Source organism: Phalacrocorax aristotelis, chromosome 1 (genome assembly GCF_949628215.1).
Source record: "Phalacrocorax aristotelis chromosome 1, bGulAri2.1, whole genome shotgun sequence".
Lineage (NCBI taxonomy): Eukaryota > Metazoa > Chordata > Aves > Suliformes > Phalacrocoracidae > Phalacrocorax > Phalacrocorax aristotelis.
In genome coordinates, this window is record NC_134276.1 from 145,659,646 (window position 1) to 145,673,979 (window position 14,334).

Consider the following 14,334-nt stretch of genomic DNA (forward strand, 5'->3'; position numbering starts at 1 on the left):
AGAGAGAGAGAGAAGGAGGAAGAAAAATAACCTCAGCATTTAGAACATAAGTCTACATTTGGAAATCTCTCAAGTTCAGGTGTTAAGTGAACATTTAGTTAGGTTCATTTCTAAGTTCTTCATTTTTGTTACAGCAATAATAATTTGCCTTTCCCCCCACCTCTCTTTTAAAATTTTGATCTTAACTATTCCAAGTTTTGCTTCAATGAGTTCTTACCCTTTCCATCACAGCAGCTCTACTTGTACAAACAGGACACCACCAGCACTGTCCACATCCATAACGTCTCATACCAATACAGTTACATCAAGATGCATACATTTTCTATAGAGGAGATGTAACTATAGGAAAACACACCAAAACATCTAGACCTCAGGGTTTCAGCTCAAGGAACTGATCCAGGATCCAGTGGGGTCAGGAGAGGTAATTTATTACCTGTAGTAGATTCCAACTCAGCCCCAACGTAAATGAGACCCAGCCTGGTCACCTTTAGTTATACACGTGTGGCTCAGACTTAAGGTTTCAGCCTTTCATAACTATGGAGCAGAACTGAAAAGAGCCAAACTGCTTTTTCTCTCTCGAGGTATTCGGCCAAAGAGAGCCAACCATGGATTTACTGAGGTGCAACCCCAGAGGCAGGAGCCCAAGGTGTTGAGAAACTGCTTGGCCAGCCCAGATCTAAAGAGAAACTGAAGGGCACATCAAGACACCAATAGTATTGGCAAAACCCTCGGGGTTTGGGTGTTCATGCACTGTCAGCAAAAGGCAAGACCAATAGCTCCAGAGACTAGAGAACTCAGCTCGTCTACAGAAGGCCTGGAACCAGGACAGTGAAGAAGGAGCCCGGAGCAAGACACCACGCAATATAGCATAACTCTTGACTTGAACATGACCCACACCAAGGGCCAGAAATCCAGAGACCACGCAGTCCTTGTCCCTGAAGAAGGACTACCAGCAAACAGAAGCAGGGCTTTCGTTTCATCACTACATATCCACCAGGGAGTGGACCAAGATGACAAAACATTGCACATTTACTGCCATGTGACTGCTGGTTTGTGGCCACTTTCAATAGTGCCATGGTCTAGGTTTGAATGAGCAACCTCAAGGTGAGGGGCTGTTGTATCTCATTACCAGTTCCCCATGCCTCATTAAATTTGCATTTATTTGGTTCTCACTGTTAGTGGTTCCTACAATGACCAGCTAGAAATTACACAGAAATGTGCCCTTTTACTTCCTTTTCACACTCCCCCCGCCTTCCCCCCATTTTTTTTAACCCGACAGGCTGTAACACAACAGCAACATAATGCAAAGTGAAATCCTTTTACAACCCTGGGAAGGCCAAGATGTGTGCCCAATAAATGTAAGCAGACATGATATCCTTTATAATCACAGCAAGATGAAGATGTGAACTGAATAAATGCTTTAAAAACATCATAGATCCTATTAGATGCAAAAGATTGAAGCGTTAGGCACCTTTTAGCTCAACTTTCATTTAATTTACTGCTTGCTGTACTGTAGTCTAAAGGGAGTGAAAAAATCCTCTAATTTTTTTTTCCTTTTCATGAGCTGACCAAGGAGATGAAATCTGGGTACTTTAATTACCATTCAGAGCCAAAGGCCTGGCCTTTGATATGGAAATCCCACTTCAACTCCAGCTTGCTACTGCCTTTCCCTGTCCCCTTCTCCTTCCAATCTCCCAACATGAATTTTAAGTAGTCTTGTCAACACCTGACCATGAAAGCTAACAGAAGCCTGTGCTGCTAAGTTGGTGCTGTTGGTAATTTTTTCTTTTTTACTTTTTCCCTTTTTTTTTTTTTTTTTGAGGAGGGACTGAGGGGGAGGGGTGGGCTAGAAATTGGCCTAAGTGACCAGATCTCAGCACCTTCTTCTGAACAAGCAGTGCGGTGTGGCCCAGCTCCATGCAGCAACTCACATTAAAGGGTAAAAGAAAGAAGAATCGGGGGGGGGAAGGAACGGATGAAAGCTGTCATGTACAGTTACCCTGTTATTGTCATCTGCCTGCTGCATGACTCCCAGCTTTGCTATAATTATTAATTGCACTTGTCAACTGTCATTAATTCCTCTTTAGCATCCCTGTCTTAGAGTAATTAGACAGAACAGCCTCACTGCACTCATTGTTTTGAGAGGCCCCTGAAAGAGCCCAACGGGCTCTGCAAAGAGACAACCATCATTAATACAATAGAGCACCTCAGCATTAACCCTTTCAAAGGCGCAGAAATCAGAAGCCATCAGCTCTCCCATCTCACAACTTGCAGTTGCTGGACCCCCCTTTCCCTTTCCTTTACGAGGGCTCCCATGTGATGACTCAGGAGCAGCTGGAAGCTTCAGGTGCTTTACTTCGAGGGATGCTGCAAGGAGGCCTAATTTTCCAAGGCTGGGGACTCAGGACTCCCCAGCTGTCAGTCAAGACATTGTCCTCATCTTGCATGCTCTACTCTGAAGAGGAAGGCACAAAACACTGGACTGTTTAAGAAATTACTGTCTTCAAGTTCTACCTGTAAGTTTACAGTGGCTCACAGAAAAGCAGCTGCAGGATGTCAGTATTCTTTGACACTTGCTTTCCTCCCCTTACCTGAGCAAAGGGATGCAGACACTGTTGTTCTGACTGCAGCTGCCAAGAACCCAGTGCGAGATCCCAGAGCACAGCTTCACTATGACTGCTCCCATGCTAGTCCTCCATGAGACACGCCACCCCCCGATAAACTTCGCCTAACCATATGCACTACAGCTGTCCTGAAATTCCCCAATTCCCAAGCCCAGTAATCTCCACCACTGTTACACAGGTATAAGCGACGACCACAATCTGCCTTACACTTGGCGGCTGTGCAGATGATACATGGCAGGGAGCAGGAACTCTTGTTTACTCTCCCAGATTTACAATGCTAGAAGGTATAAAAGCTCATGTAATGTGGAAAAGGTACAGTAAGAGGGCATTATTCTGAGTCTGTGAGCAAGGGAAGGGGCAAAGCAACCAAGTGGGACAATACTGTTTTGTATCATCAATCTTGAGAACACAACTACACTTTCCATTGAAAACACCAAGCTGTTGTTGAGGCAGGGGCAGAGCGGGGAAGGAAAGGAGAAGAAAAGTGTTTGCTCTCTTAACTTCATTTTACTCTAGCACCTGACTACATAATGGTGGTTAGGGTTACAAGAAATGGGGAGGAACTAGAGCAACCTGTTGCTGCAACATGAAAAATATCTGCAGTTCGACTCTTAGTTTACTGCTTAGTTTTACCAAACTCTATTCCTCTGCAGCTAATCTACTCACTCGTCTCATTCTTTAATTATAATGCTACAAGTCAGAGTTCTCAAATCAAGAATGGAAACCAGCTAGGCGATAGCCAGATTCCATTTTGGTGCTCCTTGGGGACACTTTGAGGAGCTCCCGGGCTACCAGATAGATCTTCACAGGGGCTTGGGGAGACAACACTGCACCATCACACCCTTAGTCCCACAGCTGGGGGTGGAGGGAGCACAGATGATTATTTTTTTCCTCTAAATTCCCAGGAAAAACTTGTATTTGTATTCACACTAGGCAAGGAGTTTTGCCAAATCACAATCAAATAACATCTTCAGCAACAACATTCCTTAAACAATTTATTTTCAATAAAACTATATAGTCCTGGGTTAAAACTGAAACCCAGAATACTGAAAATGAAAAGGAAATTTCTTGCTGTGTGCTGTAGACTACCTGCAAACAAGAGAACTTTGTGAAAATTTTTTCCATTAAATTTTGCCTATCTTTTCAACACTTGCCCAACTGAGACCATCAAAGCCACAAATTAATGAAGCAAATATACTCTAAAACAGGGTTTCAAAGTCATAAAATATTAAAGAATTTTATTTAGAGCTTCACCTTCTTTGGATCTAGCTTAGTGGCTTGTGATTTACTGAAATAACAGAGAGCTTTGTATAAAGCCATGTGGAATATATTTATAGTACATATAGAACCAGAAAAATCTTTCATAAGCATTTTCATCAGACTTTTGGCAGCATGCATCCTGCATCAGAAATAAGAATTTGGCCATATATCTGATCAGCAAACACTTCTTTGCCTTCCTTTATTGTGGCTATAGTCAACCAATGCAAAAATTAGAGTGATTTTTTTTCAAAACGGGGCCCAGTTCAGCTGCATGTTAAGTACCATCACTGATTAAATCCCTCCTGCATTTTCTTACAGATGGATTTCAGTGCCCCACAAAATTGGCCCTGTCTTTTATAACAACTCAGATGACAGCCAAATCTTATGTTACCTTATTAGTGAGGTCTGCTAAACCACCTTTAAATTGCACAGTGGCCGAACTTATCTAAAGGCCAGATTTAATACAGTATATGCGTATTATTACAAGTTTCTGAATGGCCTGTTATACTAGTTCCTCAGGTAAATAAACCAAGTAATTCTATTTTACTCTGCTAATGCCAGATGTTTATTTCACCTTCTTACATGAGTATGCTCTTGGGACAGACGTAAACCAATCCTGATTGCAGTCAGCAAAGGCACCCTAGGATAAAACTGGCTGAACTCACTGATGATTTCAGGTCTTTGGTGTGATCTGCTGAGACATTTCTGGGATTCAGCCAGAAGCTATGGCATTAGCTCTCCTTACTTCAAGAGGTGAAAAACAATAGGTGGTTAACATCCATTTCAGTGTGAATTCATGTGCTTTCTGCAGTGAACTTCTGTCACCAGTATTTTGATGCCCGGTTGGGAAGTTTTGCCAATTCAAAAGCACAACTCTGTAAGCAGCTCTTTATCAGATTCAGCTGCAAATGCATGCATTCCTCTAACCCTTAACACCTGACCCCTGTATGGTGCATGTTCCCAAGTCATCCTGAGCCCACGTTTTCTCCCCCCTCCCCTTTACAGATCACACTAGCTAAAAAAGCAATTAGCAAGAGTGAAGTACATACAGCATGTACACAACCTTAAAAACAGGCCAATATCATTACAGATAATAAAGTCTCTGTTCCACAGTCTCTCCAATGAAGAGTGTTCAGGTGATGATTAACCAACAAACTAAGTGTTCAGCTGCAATCTCAGCCCATTTTGAACAGTTTTTGCCCAAGGCAAACTAAAGCAGAAGATTAAAAAGCCCCTCCCAAATGGATTAAAAACCCAGTTAAATGACCATCTTTGAGGTCATGATAGCAATAAATAATATCTATATACTTGTATTATATACAGGAAAAAAACAACCCTCAGACAATCCTTCTCCAGAGGATTACTTCAACACTTTTGACTTCAGAGAGATTGAAACTGATTCTCCTAAGCAAGCAGTTTTAACCTAAATCAGAACTCACCTCTCTGCCAATCAGAAAGAAGCTTTTTAAAAAAAAAAACGTATACTTCCTAATAGTTATATGGCCCTTAATCCTCTTGGAAACAGTTTTAGGTCATTATTCCAGGAGTTATTAGGTTGGAAAACAGCTTCTAGGCAAATGATGCTATTCACAAACCTTTTACACCAGAAATAATGGTTGGATTATTTCTGCCTCAAAAGTAGTCTTGAGGTCTGATTTCTTGTTTTCGTTATATCTGAAGTTCCCAAGAAAAGACACAGCTACTTGCTGTTAAATAATAATAATAATAATGAAAAATTTAAATATGTAAAAGTAATTTTTAAAGGATTATAATGGCAGTAATGAAGGTAAATTTGGATCTTAAGTGGAAGTAAAAAATAATGTTTTTTCTCCTGACTTCCAATGTGCTTGTAATGCTTCCAAGGGTACCTGAATGCTTTGGTGTTTCCCCAAAATACCAGTTTCAAAAGGCTTTCACAGATCTTCGGGTTTTTCCCTTATGTCTTCTAAAGCGTTATTCCTTTTTCACATCCATTGGTGTCTCACAGCAACAGAGAAAAAAAGGTGTCTCAAAGTCTAAGTCTGTTCCTTGTGCAGCAATTGAGAGAATGGATAACCACACATCCTTGAGTCTGGGAGTAGCCCCCTTCCCGGGACCTCTGAGAGCAGTTGCTGTTCACCGTAACTTATGCTTTGCCTTCAGCTGCCAGTGCTCTGCAGAGTAGGCTGACCACAGACTCGCCAGGCAGCTGAGCTCACAGAACCGGCATCAAGTAATCAAAATAGTCCTGTATTTGAAAATACAGAATTATCTATTCAATTTTTCAAATTTTCTACCCTTGATCACAGGAAGTAGATGGGAAATAGGGAGTTCTGTACCTCCCCCACCCCAGATAGATTCCTCCTCCTTTTTCCAAAAAAATTACCACAATAACATATATGAATTTTCAGTAAGAACAGATATTTTGAAACATCATTAACTACAGAAGCCAGCCTTTTCCTCGTACCACATTTTTCTCAATGCTTGCACATACAACAACAACAAAAAGATGACCCGAGTCGTCTAGCCCAAGTTAGTTTAGCTCAAGTTGGTTTAGCAATTTTGCCACCAGTTACGATTGCCGTGCAGGTCTAGATCTCTAACACGTGCATCTAACAGAGACTGTGGAGTTGGCGCATGCCCAAAGTAGTCCCAGGAACTGGGAGCCTGCAGCATCGTAAGCACTTCCATAAGTCCTTCCACTTCTCCTCTCTCTGGTGTTAAAGCATCAGTGGAGTATGCACAGACACCCTGAGAGTCCAGCCTGAGAGCTCTAAGGCCAAAAGGCTCTCCTGAAAAGTCGGTCACTCCTCCATTTCATAGTGAAAGTCAAACATAAAAACAAAACAAAAACAAAAGATATCACTGACAACAAGTCCATACGTATTAATCTGTGCTACACTGCAAACTTTGCTTCCTTTGAGCTGATAAAATACTAAAATTTCAGTGTCGATTTTTTTTTTTGCCCACGTAACAACTTCAGGATTGTCACTGTCACTTTTACATATAGCTCTATATGCATGTCACATACCCATAATCTTCTATTTCTCAAAGAAAATAATTGAATTAAAAATGTAGAAGCCTGCTTGCTGTAAACTAGTTATTAGCAAATTTTCATCCATCAGTTCTTACCCTGATGATGGCAATTCTATTCTTTGCAGAACAAGGGGGTCATAGTGGGAGACAAGACTTCAGCATCACAAAAACTGCAGCACAAAAAGAGCAGCAGCATCTCTGACTAAATGTTTCACTGAGGAAGTGATATCACAGAATCCGGTGGCCAAAGGATTCTGTGGTATCACTTTCTGAAGTATATTAAAAATGTATTAATTTGCCTAGATGGCAACTTCATCATCACTGCTCAGGAAAAATCCAAAAACCTACAGGAAAGGCCTTCTGAGGTAATAGAAAGCTAAGAAGACATAACAGATTTAAAAAGAAGAAAAGAAAAAGAATTGTTGCATTTGTTCTCCTTAGTTATATTAGGAATAAAAAACAAATATAATGTAATAATGTATCCCAGCAGTTCAAATCTTCTAATTTATGTAGAATGGATTATTACTTAGACAATCTGACCCTGGGCAAAACTTCCTCAGTTGAGAAGATTTACAATCTAATTATGCAGGAAGTTCTGCTGAGACAGTTTGGGTGCAATGGTCTTCTATTACATTAGCTTAGCTAAAATTGCTGCATCTTCACTTGCTTGGTGTTCCAAGTACTCATATGAAAACAGAAAATCTTTCATTTGCATCCTTTATTTCCCTTTAGTTTTTCTCACCATTACTGTATGCAGAAGCACTCGTTCTCAACTGCAAATAGCAGCAAGGGGCTGAGGTTGTTAATGGCAAACTATGAGTTGCCTTTCAGGCTTTTGCTCTGGCCCCTGTTTAGTGAACTGACTTTAAAAAGGACCATCAAAGTGCTTTTCATAATTTTTACAATGATAGTTGCTGCATTATTGCTCCCCTCCCTTATTGCAAATGCCCCTATAGAAAGCCTGAAGCTGAAATCTGTTCCTGTACACTTTCTTTTTCTCCCTGCATGCACAAAAGTAGTTTATTTTTGTAGGGTGGCTCAGAGATGTTTTGCTGCTGTCTCAGCCACCTGAATATTTTTAGCAATCTATTTCATTAGATCAAAAAAAGATCCCTCAACACATACAAAAATAGCAAGAACTTTACAAGGCTGTAGAGAAGAAGACAGGAAACTTGGGTCTAACACAATCCAAAGTATCTTTTCCCCCCCCCCAGCTATATTACTGTGTACTGATATAGCTGAATATACAGACATGTCCTATATTAACACAGGCAGAGAAATTGGTGCCTTTTTTTCTTTACAGTAAGTGTTTTGATTTCAAAAGGTCAATGGATCATGTCACGGCCTTCAGTCTTGATAATTACCATGTGTAGTAATACACATTTTTATCTACAGGTGGCAGACCTTTTAAAATCATCTTCAATCAAATTCATTAGACATTTTTGTTGATACCACCACCCACATTAAAAAGTAGGATCTGCAGCATAAAGTTCTAATTAACGCTGTTCAATTTAGAGGACACATTTGTCAACAAAGTGGCTCAATTCTCAAAGGCTAGTGACCCCTCTTAGAATGAAAGCCAAAAAAAATAATAATAATAGAACCAAGAACTCAGCTGTCCAATATATGGTAAGCTTTTATTATTTAAAAATCACTCAGCAACTCAGAAACTCAGCAAAGATTTTCCTTTTTTCTCTAAAGTAGAAGTTTCACTTCCTTGATTATTAAGCACTGGCTGGTAAATTAGTGATTTCTTCTTTGATAAGCTTACTTAGAAAAGGAAAAAAATACAAGAATGTCACAACTGACTTCTGGCAGTTAGAAAGAGAAAAGTGAATCATAAAACTTTTTTGTATCCAAATCAATCATTTTAAAATACCATGACTTGGACTGTCATCTCACATGCAAGTCTAAGGCCTCACTACAAAGCAGAAAAGCACTGATTTACACCAAAGTATTATCAGTCAATCATATAATCCTGCATTCAAACTTAATTAGAAATTTCATCCTGACAAGAAAAGTGGAATAGCCCTCTGCATGAGGGCAAAATCTTACTGAAATCGAGAAGGCTGTCGCAGGGTTTCATCTGAGGGTTGGTCCTAAATCCTCAGTTACACTGGCACTGGTTCTCTACTGCCTTCCACATCTTTTCTTCCTTTCAACGCATGAAAACATGCTACCTGTCACTGTGGCTGCATTTCTAATCCTTATGGGGTAGCAACTGCCACCCCCCCTTGCAAAGACACTAATTATACCAAAATACATGACTATAGATAGCAACCTGGTAAAGACAGGTGAAGCCTAACCCTAGGACAAACTCACCACACTCAACAGCATTTGACATATTCAACCCTTCCTAAAGTCCACAATAACAAGATAAAAAACATGCTACCAAAAGAAGCTGCTTGTCTTTGAAACCTTAATTCTGCAAACATTTACTATTCATGGCAGTCAGGTTAAGCACAAAGACTACTACAGGGTTCAGCAGACACATTAGCTGTTGGATTACTTGTATCCGAGTCCCTTGTCAGGCCAACAACAACATTTAACTAGACTGTTCCCCATCCACCCTCCCTAACTGCAAGAAATGTCATTTTATAAAGCACTTGTAAAAACTCAGTACTTGGGATATATATACACTTACACATCAATACTAAAATATTGCACATAAATCTACAAGTTTATAGTAATTTAGGGAAAACTCTTTATCTTGCCAGTAAATTTTAACGACAAAAATGCCCAAACCCAAAAATCTTTTAAAGTTATCTTTTTGGGGGTTCTGAACAGGTTGAAATAGAACTGCAAAGCAGATTGAATGACTAACAGAAAGTATAGATAAACTTAAAACATTTACACTGGGAATAGACACACTGGAGAATATCCTTATTTATTTGCTGACATCCCCACTCCTCCCCCTCCTCCCCAGTCCAAAAGAGTGGGTGAGAGAAACTGTGTACACTGATGTCTTTTGTGGTAACCTAGTAACCTTCTCCTTTTTCTCCACAAGCTCTTCCTTCATACCACACTCTTCCATATTGCTAGCCCTCCAGAGTAATTGCCGTATGTCTTTATATGGTTTTGTTTTCCTACCCAATGCAGAGGAGTTGGGGTTATTTTCAATCTTCGGAAGCTTGTAAACAGGATCAAACAGGAACCTGGTCATCAGCAAGAGGAAGGCTAGAAAAATAAAAGCAAATGCATATCAACAATTTTATTTTAAAAAGAAAATACATCCAAAACATGAAACAAAAGCCTGGGCTCTGCTAGACATCCCCCTCCCTGTTCTTTTTTGTTTAGTTCATGAACTCCTTTTTGCAGAACAGAGGCTGGTGTAAATTAATGTGTGACCCAAAATATATCACATGGAAAAGCTGCCATAGAAATATGTAATAGCAAAAATAAAAAAAAAGGAAAGAAAAGAAAAGTCGACATTATTAGAACTAAAGTGGCACCTCATCATGATAAATCAATACAAAGATTGAACAAGGAGAAAGATATGACTATATATTCCTGCCTCTCTTGAGTGTTTAAACATCTAACCTAAACTCACCGATTCTGTTTTTATATCCCCAGCCTAACGTGCTCGCACGATTAGTGCGTTTAGCATGGTTAGCGGTGCGAGTACAGCACTGGGAGCAAGAAGTCCTCTGCATTTGCCTCTGCTCTCAGCTGTCACCCTGTGAGCAGAAGGGTTACTCGCACATTTACTCCATGACTTAGACCCCTGCCTCAAGGTTCTGAGCTGCAGCTGACATTCCTGCATAGGTGACCGAGTGGCATCTCCCCCAGGCATGACAAAGCCCAGAACTTCAACGGTTAGCGTTAGATAGCATGACCTCCCAGACCTCACCTCGCCCTCCACCATTCAGGAGTGCGATGCACCCCAGATGTCTCTGGGCACCTATTGCAGTTACAGCTGCTGCTGTTTTATCCCCAAGCCTGCAGCAGAATGGGGAGAACTGTTTTGTGATACAAGGTGTACACGTGTGGGAGGGATGAGGTAGGAGCTGGGACCCCCCTGCAGAGGTCTGTCTCACTGGTGCATGGAAGAGCGCAACTAGGCTGTTTGACCCAGGTAGCCCTGCCTAGCCATAGGCTCCCCATTACTAGCTTTATGCCTCGGTTTACCTGGTTGCAAAGTTGATAAAATAAATTTTACGTGCACATCAAAGCAATGATTTGAAAACAAAGTCTCTAGTACTACTGTTATTTCACTGGGTCACATGAACACAGTTGCATAAGCGAGTCTGAGACCATACTTGTGACATGACACACTGAGTTCACACAAGCCGAAGTCCACACCATCTCAGGTGTGAAGCAGCTGTCCTTTCAGTCAGGTTTTGCATCCCTAACCTGTGTTACGATCTATTAATATCAATCTAGTCTAACCAAACCAGATCTTTTGTAGTAGGCAACATATATATGAATAAAAATAAATCAGAATTTATTTTATTTTTAAACTACAAAACACACACCAAACCAAATTCTGAAATCAGTAACCTTGGTAGATAAAACCAGAAACTTTCTCTACTGGTTTACTTTGCCAGCCCTAGAGCTCTGAGAATGCTCTGTGAAAAGCAGCGGCACATAAGACTACCACCAGGAGCAGGCTGGTGCATGAGGTTTCAAAAGACAGCCATCCCTGGTGCATACTGAGCTCTGCATGCAGGCAAACTTTCTGAAGATAAACCTCAACTTCCTATATTATTTTTTTGAGCAATCAGATGAGCAAACAGAAATGTGTTCTCTATATTTTGTACAGAAATTTCCTCAAACATGAATTTCTGCTCTTAGAAAGATTAATATCTCTATGGGCTTTTCAAATAAAAGAGAAGGGGGGAAAAGTCAGTCTTCAGCGAGGGTAAGTCATCAAAATTTCCTTTTACAAAGAAAGGTCAAGATCTGCAGGACCTTTCAGACTACCTGCATCTCAAAGAATCAGAAAATACAAATTGCTTAACTCTTGTTACTTGGTTATCTTATTAAACATTCATCAACTAATTAGCATAATATAAAATTTGTCCTTTCTCTTCCTTCCCTAACCACCACATTATTAGTACAGCAGACATGTACCAGGAGCTAAGGAAAGAACGAGCCCCACTCAATTCACTCTTATGTAGGATGAGATCCCAGGACAATGAAGATGAAGACAGGTCACAGGATAATCAAAACTGTAACATATTTACACTAAACGAATATTGCCCATGAGGTTTTTGTCTTTCCCAGCAACCTGGAAGCAAGGCATAGTGCTACTCCCTATCTTCTTCATATAAGCAGAATACAAGGAAGAAGTAATATTAATTTTGCTCATTCTTGTGTTTTCTGCTACAAACACTGATGAAAGGTACTTGCTCATCCTTGTCTCTGACCTATCTGCTCCCTTAACCAATTCCTCTTTCCAAAACTTTTGTGATTTTTCCATAAACCTAGATAGTTCTAGGTTTTTGAAGAAGCCTTGCTTTCTCGTTCTCTGTACTTAGCACAGTAACCTCCACAACCAGGCAGGGGCAGGTACAGTTATAACAAAAAATATGGAGTAATAACAACAGTAATAAATAATATTATTATTAATAATAATAACCTGAGCTAGAATCTCAGCTGGATCCAGGTTACTTTACAACAGTGTGGCCCCCAGTTAACTCCCAACACAATAGACTTAAGCATTTTCTGCTTGTTAATTTTATCTACATGAAGTTTCTAGTTGGTGTCAAAAAGTATACTTCAAAAGGATTGTTTTAGGACTGTTAGAAAAGAAAAAAGCAAAATTGAGGCTAACGACTGGCTGTAAGCTTTGACATGTAGACGAAGGTTTTTTAAATTTTTTTCCAGGAGTAGAGCTGGAGATACCTGTCTGGTAAAAGACCCTTTGGAAAAAACAGATCTACATAGAATAAGCAAAGTTTAATTAATTTGTTGAAATAAAAATAAAAATATGTTTGTAAAGGTAAAATGCCACCTAATTACAACTGTTGATTAACAAGAAGATGAGGCAACCCCCAAACATTAATAGATACTTTAGAAATTGTGGTTCTTGGCTATGGTCTTGAGTGGAGTGACAGACAAGCCAAAAAAAAGTCCTGTTGCCATGTGAAGAAATCTAGATCCTACTCCGCAATTAAAATCACTTTCATCTTAACTATGGTATCCATAGGAAGTGCCTAAGAAAATTTATACTTTTAGCTATTTGACTTTCTCTCTATTTCCATAACATGTCCTTCAATGTTTCTGTTTCTACAGCAACATGGTTTGGGGACCATTATTTGGGAGGACTGCAAGGGCAGCATTCCAGAAGCAGGCAAGAGCTCTGTGCGCAGGAGTTAAATGCATGGAAAAGCACAAAAAGGAGACTGAAGAAACGCTTTCCAAAAACTGTCAGAAAATGAGAGAAAATTTTAAGTATGCAGTCTCGAATTATAGCATGCATTCTTACAAAGACTTTTACAATTTTATTAGAGTAATACATCATATAGTGTATAATATATCCTAAGTTTTATTTATTGTACTTTACTAAAAGAGTTTTTTTTTTTCCCTGAATTTTAATAGTGGTGAAAACAGATCAGCAGCCTTCAAGACAGAAGTCCTGCCTCTGACCACAACCTGCACCCCATCATCCTCAGAGAACCCTGCCTCAAAAGAGACTTCCACTGATGCAATCTGCAAGTTCCTTGGACCTGTTCAACCCTTTGCCTCTTTACTGAGGCCACCAGGAATACGTCACTCAGTGAAAAACAGGTTGGTGGTTTTTCTGTGATGACAATGACATTAGCTTGTAACAGGTTTTTTAGGAAGCAAACAGCAAAGCCCCAAAATGACTCCGCTCAGCCCTTCCCCAGCACAGAATAACAGCAGGACTTTCTGAAGACAGAAGGGAGAAGGGAGGGCAGAGGCCAGCATCCATCTTCTGAAGGTGGGTAGTCCCACAACAGTGGTGGGTGGGATCACACCTCACCTAACTAGGCTGGGAACACAGATAAGGCTACCTGAATCTAACATAGCCTTTGCGAAGTAAAATACTGCCATTGCAAACATCTGCTGGATCTTACTTAGCGGGGTGCGGGGGAGGAAATCAAAGTGCCCAGCACACCACACAGTGTGCACAGAAAATGCAACCATTTACAGTCACTGTGACTCACATCTTTCCACGTTTCACCTGTGGGGTGGTTAAAGCTGCTTCCAGTTATGCACGGTGCAGTGCACTATAGAGAACAGAATGAGAGAAACACAGAAACATGAGGTTTTCTGCGTATACTTTCATTTTCACAAGAACTTCCTGAGGCTTATGGCTGTTAGTTTTAACTCTTCAAGTCTTAAATCTGCCCATTAAGGTTGAGGTGAATTAGTGGAGCAGCATAAAGACAACTGTGTTGCCACATCTTCTGCAGATGAGGTCTTCAGTGACTTGGGGTATACTCTGGCAAATTTTTATCCACTCTTG

At 40.3% G+C, this 14,334-nt stretch overlaps 1 protein-coding gene across 5 annotated transcripts in view; it reads right to left on the reverse strand.

Annotated features, from left to right (window-relative positions):
- SOX5 (SRY-box transcription factor 5) overlaps positions 1-14,334 on the reverse strand; it is a 722,135-nt gene that overhangs the window by 482,033 nt on the left and 225,768 nt on the right. For all 5 annotated transcript variants that reach the window (XM_075114236.1, XM_075114227.1, XM_075114264.1 and 2 more), the window contains exon 2: positions 9,990-10,076. The gene's annotated coding sequence lies outside the window, so the exon portion shown is untranslated. The remainder of the gene's footprint in view (positions 1-9,989; positions 10,077-14,334) is intronic.